The sequence below is a fragment of the Lepidochelys olivacea genome, assembly GCF_965140295.1.
Source record: "Lepidochelys olivacea isolate rLepOli2 genome assembly, chromosome: 3".
Classification (NCBI taxonomy): domain Eukaryota; kingdom Metazoa; phylum Chordata; order Testudines; family Cheloniidae; genus Lepidochelys; species Lepidochelys olivacea.
This window is the reverse complement of record NC_140413.1, coordinates 118447974-118460262: the sequence shown is the minus strand read 5'-3', so window position 1 is coordinate 118460262 and position 12289 is coordinate 118447974. Positions and strand designations below refer to the sequence as shown.

Here is a 12289-nt window from a genome sequence, read left to right as displayed (position 1 = left end):
ATAGATAGTGCAAAAACTCCATTAGAAACCATGGCAATTATACATTAACTACTGGTACCACTACCATGTTATGGCCTGATCACTTTGCAATTACAGCAGCTCCAATCTATCTAAATGTAGCACCAAAAAGCATAATCAAATGCTTCACAATCTTAGCACAATCACCCTAGTTAAGCACTAAAGTCTGTGTTCTGTCTGTGATGGTCTATTTCACCAACCAAAAATATGAGCTGTTAAGTTCAGTATTGTAAAAATGGGGCAAAGGGGAAAAAAATGTTCTCTTTTCTTTTGACATTTAAAAGATGTTCATGAATTTTTCAGTCTCTGACTTAAGAAATAGTAGCTGTCAGTGTGGTAGATGCAAATACAAGTGCCTTCTAGCAGAAGATAATTATGATCAAAATCTTTGTAGCGTAAGTTTCCAAGTCGCCAACATCAAAACAAATCAACAATGTAAAATATATAACAAATAATAGGATGAAACACTGTGGCATTTATGTATCTAAACAATTATACAACACACTTGCAAAATCTATAATTTCATTTAAGATAAAATGCAAGCTCCCTTTAGCATCTTGGTGATGCTAACGGATTTAATTAGCACAACATAGAATGGTCAAAGACCAATGTTTCTCTGCAAAGTAGGAATTTCCTTTGGGCAGGCACTGTGGACAGACCAAGATGTTTTCCTCTTTCTAGCTCCAATGAGTGTAGTCTTATTTCCTATTCCTGCAACAGACTAAAAGGCTGTTAACTGCTAACTTCTTGACGTGTTTCCTCTCTAAAAATCCTGCTTCTTTTTTTTAAAAAAAAGAAAAACATGGGAAAACAGAAGTAATGTTACTGAAGTGCAATTAACACTGTAGTTCGAAATCTGACTATAAAGATAATCACTGAGAGTGATCATTCATAATATTTTCTGATTCTTTACACAATCAAATACAAAAAACTTATACAAAAGTCAGTTCAACCTCTTAAATGAAAAACAAAAAAGCTTTAAAATCTGACTAAGTTTTGTAATGATAGCTCCAGAAGAGGAGTAAAGACAGTGTCAACTGAAATTTGGCTCAAAAATTTATATTTTGTAAAGATAAGCTTCTTTAAGACCAATAGAAATGTTTCTGCCATTCTTTTTTAGTTCCACTAAATATTGTTATTTTTATGCAAACATTTTCCTGCAGTACTTGAAGGACAAACATTTGAAAGTTGAAAGCTGAAAATGACTTAATTGACTTTCATTGTCCAAGCTGAGAGAAATTCAAAAAACAAACACGGAGACTAGGGGCTAGTCCACACTGGCAACACAGTGCTTTAACGTGGCTTGTGTAGTCGTGGCAGAGCACTGGGAGAGAGCTATCCCAGTGCTGTAAAAAACCCCAGCTCCACGAGAGACATAGCTCCCGGCACTGGTGCACTGTCTACACTGGCGCTTTACAGCACTGAAACTTGCTGTGCTCAGGGGGGTGTTTTTTTACAGCCCTGAGCGAGAAAGTTGCAGCGCTGTAAAGTGCCGGTGCAGACATGCCCTAGGTAGTGACTTGTTTATTGCCTTTTTAGAATTCTTACTTTACTAGTCTACGGTATTGTTAATAACAGATAAAGAAATGTGTTTGTTTACAGAATACAGGGTTAAGTCCTGAGTCCACTGAAATCAAGGGCAAAAGTCCCATGAATTTCAAAGAGCTTGGGTTTTTAAGTTGACAATACTCCTCTAAATGCATGTTTGCCTATACTTTTTGAACTGAACAAAGTATTCTACTTTTTAGATTCACACCTCAAACCTTTGACAAAGAATTTTCCTCGAGGCAAAAAACAAACAAACAAACAAAAAAAACGCATGAATGGAGACTGGGTATTGTTAACATGTATGCACCCACCTCTTTCTATTCTCAGAGTAGAAAGCATTAATTAAAACAGGTAATGATAAACACCACAAAGCTAGGCTTGACTCAGACATAGTAAGTTCCTGTCTTGAAGGGAAAAAGTCAAGTTAGCGCAATCGAGTTAACATGATTTAAAAAAAATCCATTAAGATTCAGGCTAACACATCTAAAGCTGTGTTAGCTTGTCATGTTGTAGCCCAATGGTTTTCAAACTTCAGGTTGCGACCCAGTACTTGGTTGTGGAACGCACGGCACTGGGTCGCCTTGCTCAGCACCCAGGGACCCTGGCAGCCGGACAGTAAAAACTAGTAGTCCCTACTTGTTCTGACACTGTGCTGTGCCCCGGAAGTGGTCAGCAGCAGGTCTGGCTCCTAAGCAGGGTGGCCACAGGGCTCCATGCGCTGCCCCCACCCCACTGGCTCCACACTCCCATTGGCCGATTCCCAGCCAATGGGAGCTGATGGGTGGAGACAGTGCCTGCGGGAAAGAGCTGCGTGGAGCTGCTTGTGCGCCTCTGCTTAGGACCTTAGGGGGCACTTTAGGGGAGCAGCATGGTCTGCGGTGCCAGGACAGGTGGGAAGCCTGCCTCTGCACCCCAGTTGCGCCGCTGAACGGGAGCTGATGGAGGTAAGCCCATGCCCCAGCCCTGAGCCCCTCCCCCCAAAAGCCAGAGCCCCTTCCTGCACCCCAAACCGCACATCCCCAGTCCCACCCCAGAGCCTGCATCCAAAGCCCTGACGCCCTCCCACACCTCAACCCTCAGCACTGTGCCAGTGGGCCAGATTTGCATGCAGAACAAAATACTTCTACTTAGGCTTTGAACTCTGGTCTAGGAATTGGCCAAAAATTAGGATACAGATCATAAATGTACAGCGATCTAAATAAAAATGGTAACGGGGATAAAAAAAAAAGAAGAGCATTTAATACAAAGCAACTAGCATTTCCTTTTTTTAAGTCACTTATTTCTTAGTCTCCCAATTTTCCCCAAGTCCTCCAAATTGAAGGTTTCTTCTGCAAACTGTATATACTACAATTTATTACCTGAATATCACTGAATCATTCTAATTACTCGTATTGCTTTTTGAAAATCAATAATAACAGAAGGAATTGGGGAGGTAGAAAGCAGCATAAAGAAATGAAAACTTAAGGTGACAGAAGGGGAAACAATGTTCAATAAAATTATCTTAAGATTTAAGGTAGTCGTCTTCACTGAAGCAGCATCTTTAAACCCAGATACCTTCCAGTGAATGCAAATATGGGCTCTAGTGCACCACAGCCTAAAATAAATGAGAGAAGAAAGAAAAAGTAAACACTGGTCTGAATCACTGCTAATAATAAACCTATTTTCAGCTATGCTATCTTAAGCAGTAACTACAAGTAGGGCAATTGTTAATAAAGGCCTCACAAACCATTTTCTAAGGGGCAGCAAGCATACCGCTTCTGCAGTACACAGTGTGATACAAAAGCTGTGGGGAGGGAGCTAGAAAATATATACAATCCACCAGAAGCATCCTTTAGTCTTTGAATTAGGAACAAGCTTCCTAATAAATTCTTTAGCTATTGTATTATATAATCTCATTGCTACGATCTGTTTGAGCTTCTCCAGTATTTAACTGTTTGTTGTTGTGATTTGGCTGTTTATCGGTTAGATAAAGAAGTTGACACAATAGGGTGTAATAGGTCCTCAGTGTATTATAAATGTAAATGGTATACTCATGGAATTGAAGTGCTAAGCAACATGAACAAGGAAGGCAGGCATATTTGGTAGCAAGTATTGTTCATCCAGTAGTCCATAAAAACGCTGGATGCAGATCTATTAAAATGGGTATTTTTCCTTTCATAGTTTTAAAGTCATTGTTACAGACTTGTTTGTAAATATTTTAAATTAAAACAGCACAAAATTACTTACTATATGTAAAAATTTCAAGATTTTCTTAGTGACAAAAGGATCCTAACAACTTTCAATGACACTTTGGCTGAAGTCAATGAAGCTACCAATTTACCCCCAAGCAAACAATCTGGCTCTTGTCTTTAAAAAGTAAGGCCCCAATCCAACAAACATTTAAGCACATGCTCAACTTTAGCATATGTAGTTTTTGTTTACTTTTCCAATGATGGACAATTACAGGATCTGGGCTTCTTTGTAACTATAATCATAAAGGGAATATACAAGGTTGCCAAACTATAAGGAAGTTGTCAGGACTGCTACACCAGTTGGATACCTTTTGGTGAACTTTTCAATAGAGTACAGTCATTGCAGCCATGCATATGCTCCTGACCTCTCTTGTCTCTATGTTAAAGGTCACCACCTTGACTTAGGGCATTCACACACCATCCTTTACTGGATATACTAGTTATAATGCACTGAATAAAACCCAAGACACTTCTTGTAATAAACCTGCAGTCTATTATGCACACAGTGCAATCCCCAACTGTATGAAGGACATTTTTTCACATATATTACAGTAAAACCCAGAAGTCCTGATCAGATTGGGTTCCCATTGTGTGAGGTGCTGTAAAAAACCATACAAAGATGAAGGTCACTGCTCCCAAGACTCTGCAATTTATTATTTGTGGTTTTTCTAGATATACATTCAGAGACTTATTAATGTTGGTGTTTTCATTATTTTTGTAAAAACTAAACTCAGAATAAAAATAAATACATTGTGGAGAAAAAGTATAATTTCATTTCTATTTAATTTATTAAAATAAATGTACTTCAGAGTAAATTATATGATTTGGTTTAACCTCCAGCTGGCTATAGGCCAAAAACCCCTCCTCATGAGGCATATATGGCCAGTTCGGAGGAACATGGGACTGACCTATGAGAGAGCCCTGACGTTTTCCCCCAAGGGGCAACTACAGAGAGATAGCTCCTGCAGTGTGCAGGGAGGTCAATCAGTCCCCATGAGGCTCACAGAAAACAACTGTGATGCAGAAAGTCAACACTTTTTTTGCAAAATATTTTGGTTTTATTTTTATTTTTTTAATTAAAAAACAACTTACTCCATTTGTTGTTCTTCTAAAAAAATTTTTTCTCCAGAGAGATTCCTTTTTCAGGGTATATTTTGTTGTGGATGGTGGTGGGTTTGTTTGGGGGTTTCTTTGCATTGCTTTTTATGATTGATCAGCCTAGTCAGGTGGTTTGATTTTTTTCAGGATTAAGGAATTCTTAAATTTAAAAAAAAAATTTTTTTAATTCAAAAATGAAAAAAAATATAAAATTAAAAATCCAGTTTATTAAGTGTCAACAGTTCTGTAATTCTGTTTTTTTTTAAAACCCTTTTCATGGAAATTTCAACAACAGTACTATTACCATAGCACCTACTTATGCATGAGGTTCCTATTCTGCTAAGCGCTGTTTTCAACTTGTTACCAGCTTAAGGAATGAGAAACACATACAACCTTTTGTTCTATGGAGCAGCATCCATTACTGCTGCATGCTATAGTGTTGAGCTCAGTACCGTGTTTATCCCATGTGATAATTATTAGTAATAGTTAGTACTATGGTAGCATAATGAGATTTCAAATAGAATCAGGACCTCAGTGTGTTGGGCATTACACAAATACACAGTAAGCCCTGGTCTACACTATGACTTTAGGTCAAATTTAGCAGCGTTAAATCGATGTAAACCTGTACCCGTCCACACGATGAAGCCCTTTATTTTGACTTAAAGGGCTCTTAAAATCGATTTCCTTACTCCACCCCTGACAAGTGGATTAGCGCTTAAATCGGCCTTGCCGGGTCGAATTTGGGATATTTGGACACAATTCAACGGTATTAGCCTCCGGGAGCTATCCCAGAGTGCTCCATTGTGACTGCTCTGGACAGCACTCTCAACTCAGATGCACGATTGTTTGCCGTTGCTCTGATGCAGGGAGGGGCGACTGACAACACGGCTTACAGGGTTGGCTTACAGGGAGTTAAAATCAACAAAGGGGGTGGCTTTACATCAAGGAGTATTTCAGGCAGGACTTCACAGAGGGTTCCAATAAGAAATGGTGCACCTAAATTATTGTTCTTATTGGAACAAGTCTCTGATTGATACATGGCTAGATTTACCTCGCTGCACCTTCTCTGTGAGGGACTGCAGTGTGACCTAGAGGAATGAGTCCCCTAGACAGGGGAGGGGGAGAAAGCAAATGAGTACAAAACAAATCTGGTCTATTTCTTGTTTTGATACACTCCATCTATCTTTTACATCTTTGGCTGGCAGCAGACCGTGCAGAAGGACTGCATGCCATCCACATCTCTTGCCTGCCCGGCAGAAGATGGTACAATAGGACTGCTAGCAATCCGTACCACCTGCCTGCTCACCATAAGATGGTTCAATAGGACTGACTGCAGGACTAAAGAGAATGACCTGATCAAGTCACTCCAAATTTAGTCCCTGCAACCTCACAGAGGTGAGCAGGAGCACCTCGGACATGACGATGACGGCTACCAGTCGTACTGTCTGCTGCCACAAGGCAAGGGGTTGCTGCTACTGTGTAGCAATGCCGTACCGCGTCTGCCAGCACCCAGGAGACATATGGTGATGGTTACCTGAGCGGGCTCCATGTTTGCCGTGGTATGGCGTCTGCACAGGTAACTCAGGAAAAAAGGCACTAAATGATTGTCTGCCCTTGCTTTCACGAGGGAGGGAGGGAACGGGGGCCTGACGATATGTACCCAGAATCACCCGCGACAATGTTTTAGCCCCATCAGGCATTGGGATCTCAACCCAGAATTCCAATGGGCAGCGGAGACTGCGGGAACGGTGGGACAGCTACCCACAGTGCAACACTCCGGAAGTCGACTCTAGCCTCGGTACTGTGGAAGCGCTCCGCCGAGTTAATGCACTTAGAGCATTTTCTGTGGGGACACACACTCGAATATATAAAACCGATTTCTAAAAAACGACTTCTATAAATTTGACCTAATTTTGTAGTGTAGACATACCCTAAGAAACAGCCCCTGCCCTGAAAAGCTTAAGATCTAATACAGCCTTCGTAAAAATACTGCATAATCTGTCATTTAAACTGTGCGGCTTTGGATACCAGTAAACCACATTTCTATAGACACATGCATGTTTTTAACTTTACCATCAGGAGACATCATAGATTATCAGGGTTGGAAGGGGCCTCAGGAGGCCATCTAGTCCAACCCCCTGCTCAGAGCAGGACCAATCCCCAATTTTTGCTCCATCCCTAAATGGCCCCATCAAGGATTGAACTCACAACCCTGGGTTTAGCAAACAGATGCTCAAACCACTGAGCTATCCTCCCTCCCCCATCAAGTTAAACATGCATAGGAGTATATGCAAGATCAAGGGGCTCATTTGCTAAAAAAAAAAAAAAAAAAAAACCCTATATTAATGAAGGTAGAGGTCAGAAGGTAACCCTCAGAGAAACCTTGCTACAAAATATGGGTTCCTTCCTACATTCCTTGCACACCCAAAATTCTCATTATCGAAGCATCCTACTGAAATCATAGGTTTATTCAGAAAATTGACTAAAGAGTGTGGCCATAAATCTTAATTTCCAGAAGAAGGAAAAAAGGCCTAACTTGGTTTCAGGGGAAGTTTGGGTGTGCAAGGAATGTAGCATGGGGCCCACATAAAGCCAGATTACACCCTTGGATTCACATGCACACATCCCTTTGAAACCTATAGGAGCACATAATTCTGCTTCACAATGTTTAAACTGATAGAAAAATGCTGTCTTTACACAATTTTCCTTGCAATTTCAAAATCACTCTAACAGATCTATTTGGCTTTTTTATTGTCATGGAAAAATGGTTATTTCCTTTTTAGCTAATTTCATTTTATATGAGGAAGAGCTTATATGCATCTCTAACTAAAATAGTAATGTTATACATGTTTGAGTTTTATAAAGCCCTGTTCTGCAAAATGTTTGTCATAGAAGATGGTCAGTACCTGTGACAAGGTTTTCTTTTTCAAGTTCAGTTTTATTAAACAAACAAGTACATGACTGGTTTAAAGCCATTTAAAAGAGAATTAAAAGAAGCAGGTGCCCCCTGTTTTAATAAGTAGGTCACCAGTTGTAACAACCCAAGGATGGAACACCGTCCATAATAGGGGAGATTGGTGGCTGCAGCCACATCTTTTATGTGAATAGTATCCTTATCACAACACTCAGATGCTTTAATCATTACAAGTGTCATCATCAGGCAGTAAGTCCCTGAGGCTATTGGAACTAAGCTCAGGAATGGCTCCAGCTGGACAGGGTTTAGTGCAGGGCTGCACAGCTTCTTCAAATAAAGACCCATTTCCATTAAAAAGTTGCACAAAGGCAAACAGCAAGCTTTAGCCAATTTGCTGAATGAAATACTTAAAAAAAGGAAAAGAAAAAAGGTGCTTCGGACACCGAATACGAAAGTCCTCCAGTATTTATTTATGCATTTATGCTTTGCTTTCAAGCCCCACTTCCATGCATTTCTGAAGATCAAAACTCCAGCTTTATTGTTCCGCCTCTGCGGTAGAAACAAAAAGTCACTCTTGATGGTAAAAAGAAAAGGAGGACTTGTGGCACCTTAGAGACTAACCAATTTATTAGAGCATAAGCTTTCGTGAGCTACAGCTCACGAGTGAGCTGTAGCTCACGAAAGCTTATGCTCTAATAAATTGGTTAGTCTCTAAGGTGCCACAAGTCCTCCTTTTCTTTTTGCGAATACAGACTAACACGGCTGCTACTCTGACTCTTGATGGTAGTTGACTACTCGGGTTTCCCAAAATTTACTTCCTAGGGCAATAACACGTGTCCACCTTTACACTTCAAACCCCTGTTCCCTTCCTAGTCCGTTGTGTTTAGATTAATCTGCCTTTTCCCCAGTTGTTCAGTTTGTACCTCTCAGAAATTCGCCAGCGCTTTTTATTAAGAACAGCTGGAGCCCCTTCAGCTCCCCTATGGCCAGCGCCCCGTCCACACACACACAATGCAGCTCCAAAACATCGCAGCCAGCGAAAGGTTCCCCTTGGACTAATGGCTCTGCCGCGAGCGCCGATTTGCATCACTTCAGCAGCCCAGGTTTCCCGGAGGAGTCCAGGAGCAACTCACACATCCCCCAGCGCCTGCCCCACGAACGGCGAGAAGTTTGCAAACATTTTCCTCCAGTTCCCATGCGGGGTTCTGGTATCGCCTGGGACCAGTTCAGGCGGGGGGCTGCCGCTGGGGTGCAAAGAAAGAACAGGGTCTCCCCCCCCCCCCCGCACCCGGGAGGCTGCCGCTCTGTAGCGGGGATAAACGCCGGCCACAGGCGCCGGGCAGCCGCCGCGCGCTGGAGCGGAGGCAGGGGCACCCGGTGAAAAGCGCCGCCCGGCACGGCGGTGGCCAAGGCAGGCGCCCGGAGGGTCCGCCCGCCCGCCCCACGCGGGGATGCCCAGCCCAGCCCAGCCGCGCCGCTGCCCGCTCTCGGCCCCTTACCTCGCCTCGCCGGGCTGCTCGCGGGGACTGTATCCCCCCCGCCCCCGCGCCTGCTGCCGCCCGGAGCCAGCCCAGGCGGGGCTGCCGCGGCCTCGCTGCGGCGCCCTGGGGGTGGCTCCCCGCGGCGGGGGCGAGGAAGTTGCTGCCTCGACTCGGGTCTGACGCCGCGGGCGGCCCCGGGCGGCGGCTTTTCCTCCTGCCTCCGCCCGGGAGACGGAGCCGTGCGGGAGCTCCGGGCTGTGTCACCCCGCGGCGGCGGCGGCGGCTTTCCGCCGGCAGCTGTGGGGGAGGGGCGAGGGTAATTCTCGTGCTGCTGTGGGAGCAGGAGCCCCGCCGGCTCGCGCTCCTCCTGCGGGTGCGTCTACCCTGCGCTGAAAGGCCGGCAGCGGGGCCACAGGTGGCCTGGCCGGGGTGGCTCCATGAGCTGAGTTGGCCTGTGGGGCTGGAAAATTGCGGTGTTAGCCTTCGGGGTCAGCCCCTGCCTGGAGGGAGGGTGGGGTCAGCCCAGCCCCGCTCTCTGCGCTGCACTTTTATAGCCCAGCCAGCCCAACTCAGCTGACCCAGGCTCTGAGACTCTTGCTGTGGGTATTTTATCACCCTGTAAGCACAGAGGGTTCCAGCTCAGGCTTCCCTTCTCCTCACAGCTGGCACTAACCAAGGGCTCTCAGACCCAGGACCCCATGGGGGTGGAGGGTCTGAGCCTGAGTCAAGGTGGGCCAAGGGTTCAAGCCCTATTGCTTTGCAGTGTAGACACAGCCCACTTAGACTAATGCTTTAGGAGTCTGCCGAAAGCAATGCACAGTTCTATAGGCTGACTTTCTTTGTCCTGTGAACAGTCAAGTTTGGTGAACAATCACACCAAGCCACCACTTTTGAGGAGGGCACTAAGAAGCCTGGAATGTGGGCGGTTGGACTTGGTCCTGTGTAATGCAATGTAGACACTAGAGCCCAGGTTGGTACCCAGGGTTCAAAAATTCATAATTTAGGGTTACAAGTAAGTGTTGATGCTCAAGGCCTAGGTTAACAAACCCAAGGGTCTGCTAACTCAAGTTTTCCTAACCCAATCAGAGGGGTCAGTCTGCAAACTCTTATGCACTTCAATAATTCTACACATGTGAGCACAGTTACTGACTTGGAATAAGTATTTGCAAGATCTGGGCCATGTTTTCTGTAACATACTTCATACAAACTAAAAATAAATTTTAAAAATGGTGTTACCCTCACATTGTGTACATTATTCACCTAAGACATCATAGGCCCAGATCTTGCATTGAGCTGTGTGAGCAGATGTCTGTGTCCAAATGGAGCCTCATTGAAATCAGTAAGATTCCACAACATCTCTACAAGTCCCCACACACAGAACTCAGTGCACGGTCAGGATTGTACTGTGATCACTCCCAGTTCCCTTGCTGTTATCCTGCATCCCAGTGGGTTATGTTAGACCATCAGGTTTCAAGCAAAAATTCCCATAGACATCAATTAGGGGTTCTTCATAAATGTGGCATGATATGGGCTAGGGCTTTTGATAGCCTCCTGATGTTTTTGGTCTTAATATAGAGTCCAATCTTGCAAATATACAGGTAACTTTACTCCCAAGAGCAATCCCATTGACTTTGATGGTACTACTCACATGAGTAAAGTTACTCATTGTATATGTGTTTGCAGGTTTAGGTTAGAAGGCTCCAATCCTGTGATTGCACTGATTTCACCCACATCAATCCCCATAGAGTTCAGTATTACTCCATATAGACAGAGCCAGCCAACTGCAGGATTGGGGTCTTGGAATGCAAGCTATTTAGCGCAGGGTTTCCTTCTTTATTTGTCTAAAAGATGCCATGCTGAAAAGTGCCATTTGTATTTGAATAATATCTCAAACTACTTTATGAATTGACTGTAAGTAATATAGTTACATAGTTATATAATTAATAATAGCAAGAGGGGAAAATCAAATGACATAAGTAAAGGAGAAGACCCTGCAGTATGACTTAACTGAGCATTGTCCACAGAACAATGTAGATACCTGACGTCATTAATGATGCTGATGTATAAAAAAGGCAGCAATGAATGTACTCCACCAAAACCACTGGAGAAGAATCAAGTTTTACCAAATAGGTGAGAACAAAGTTAGTAAGCAAATAGATATTATTTTTACTGCATTTAAGATAATCAGTGAATAAAAAAAATTAGGTTATCTACTACAAGAGGGAAATAATCTACTTTGTTGGATGGGTTAGAGTCAAAAGTTCTACCTGTCTATCACATATGGTGGTCTTTCTAGAACCTGGTGAAGAAGACATCATAGTTATATGTAGTTAGTAAACTATCTTCTGCTTTTAGTTATGTTATACACTTCACCACACGTGCCAATTCTTCTCTTTGGACTCGGTTTGGTCTTTTCATTTTTTAGACATTAAAAAAAAGGATATTGTTTTGTGTGTTTGCAGCCCCACCCTAGATTTTGGAAAAGAGCCACAGAAACCAGTAGAGGTAAACAGAGACCAGTCAAAGACTGCTATCCCCAAGTGTGGAATAATCATGAGCCAGGACCTGAAAAATCCTAAAACTGGCTTTATAATAATGAACTTTTTTTTAAAATGAGAGTTCTGTTTATTTAACTTCTGGCTTTTGTATCTTTAGGTTACACTTGAGTTATATTTTCAAGCTTTATTCCACACTCATAAGGACTGGAAACTTACTTTAAAAAAAGTTAAAGATGAAGTTTGCACATATTCATATGTCTCCAGGAGCTGGTGTTCAAAATCTCACAAGACTCAAAAGTTGGCAACACTGCAATTGTAATGGAGATCACTGATATTCCACTTAGTCTCTGAACCTTCATTTTGGTATGGAAAATTGATAGGCTAGTTTATACTGTATTCTAGGAAGAAAAATCGTTTGAGTTGCGGAGTACTGAACAAGTTGTCTACCAGGAAGACACAAAAATGAGAAGTTTCAAAAATGTTCATCTGCTTTCTCTAATA

At 42.9% G+C, this 12289-nt stretch overlaps 1 protein-coding gene across 1 annotated transcript in view; it reads right to left on the bottom strand.

Moving 5' to 3' along the window:
* Positions 1–9723, bottom strand: part of TIAM2 (TIAM Rac1 associated GEF 2) — a 217984-nt gene extending 208261 nt beyond the window's left edge. The window contains exon 1 of the mRNA XM_084623938.1: positions 9309–9723. The gene's annotated coding sequence lies outside the window, so the exon portion shown is untranslated. The remainder of the gene's footprint in view (positions 1–9308) is intronic.
* Between the last annotated feature and the right edge of the window lie 2566 nt (positions 9724–12289).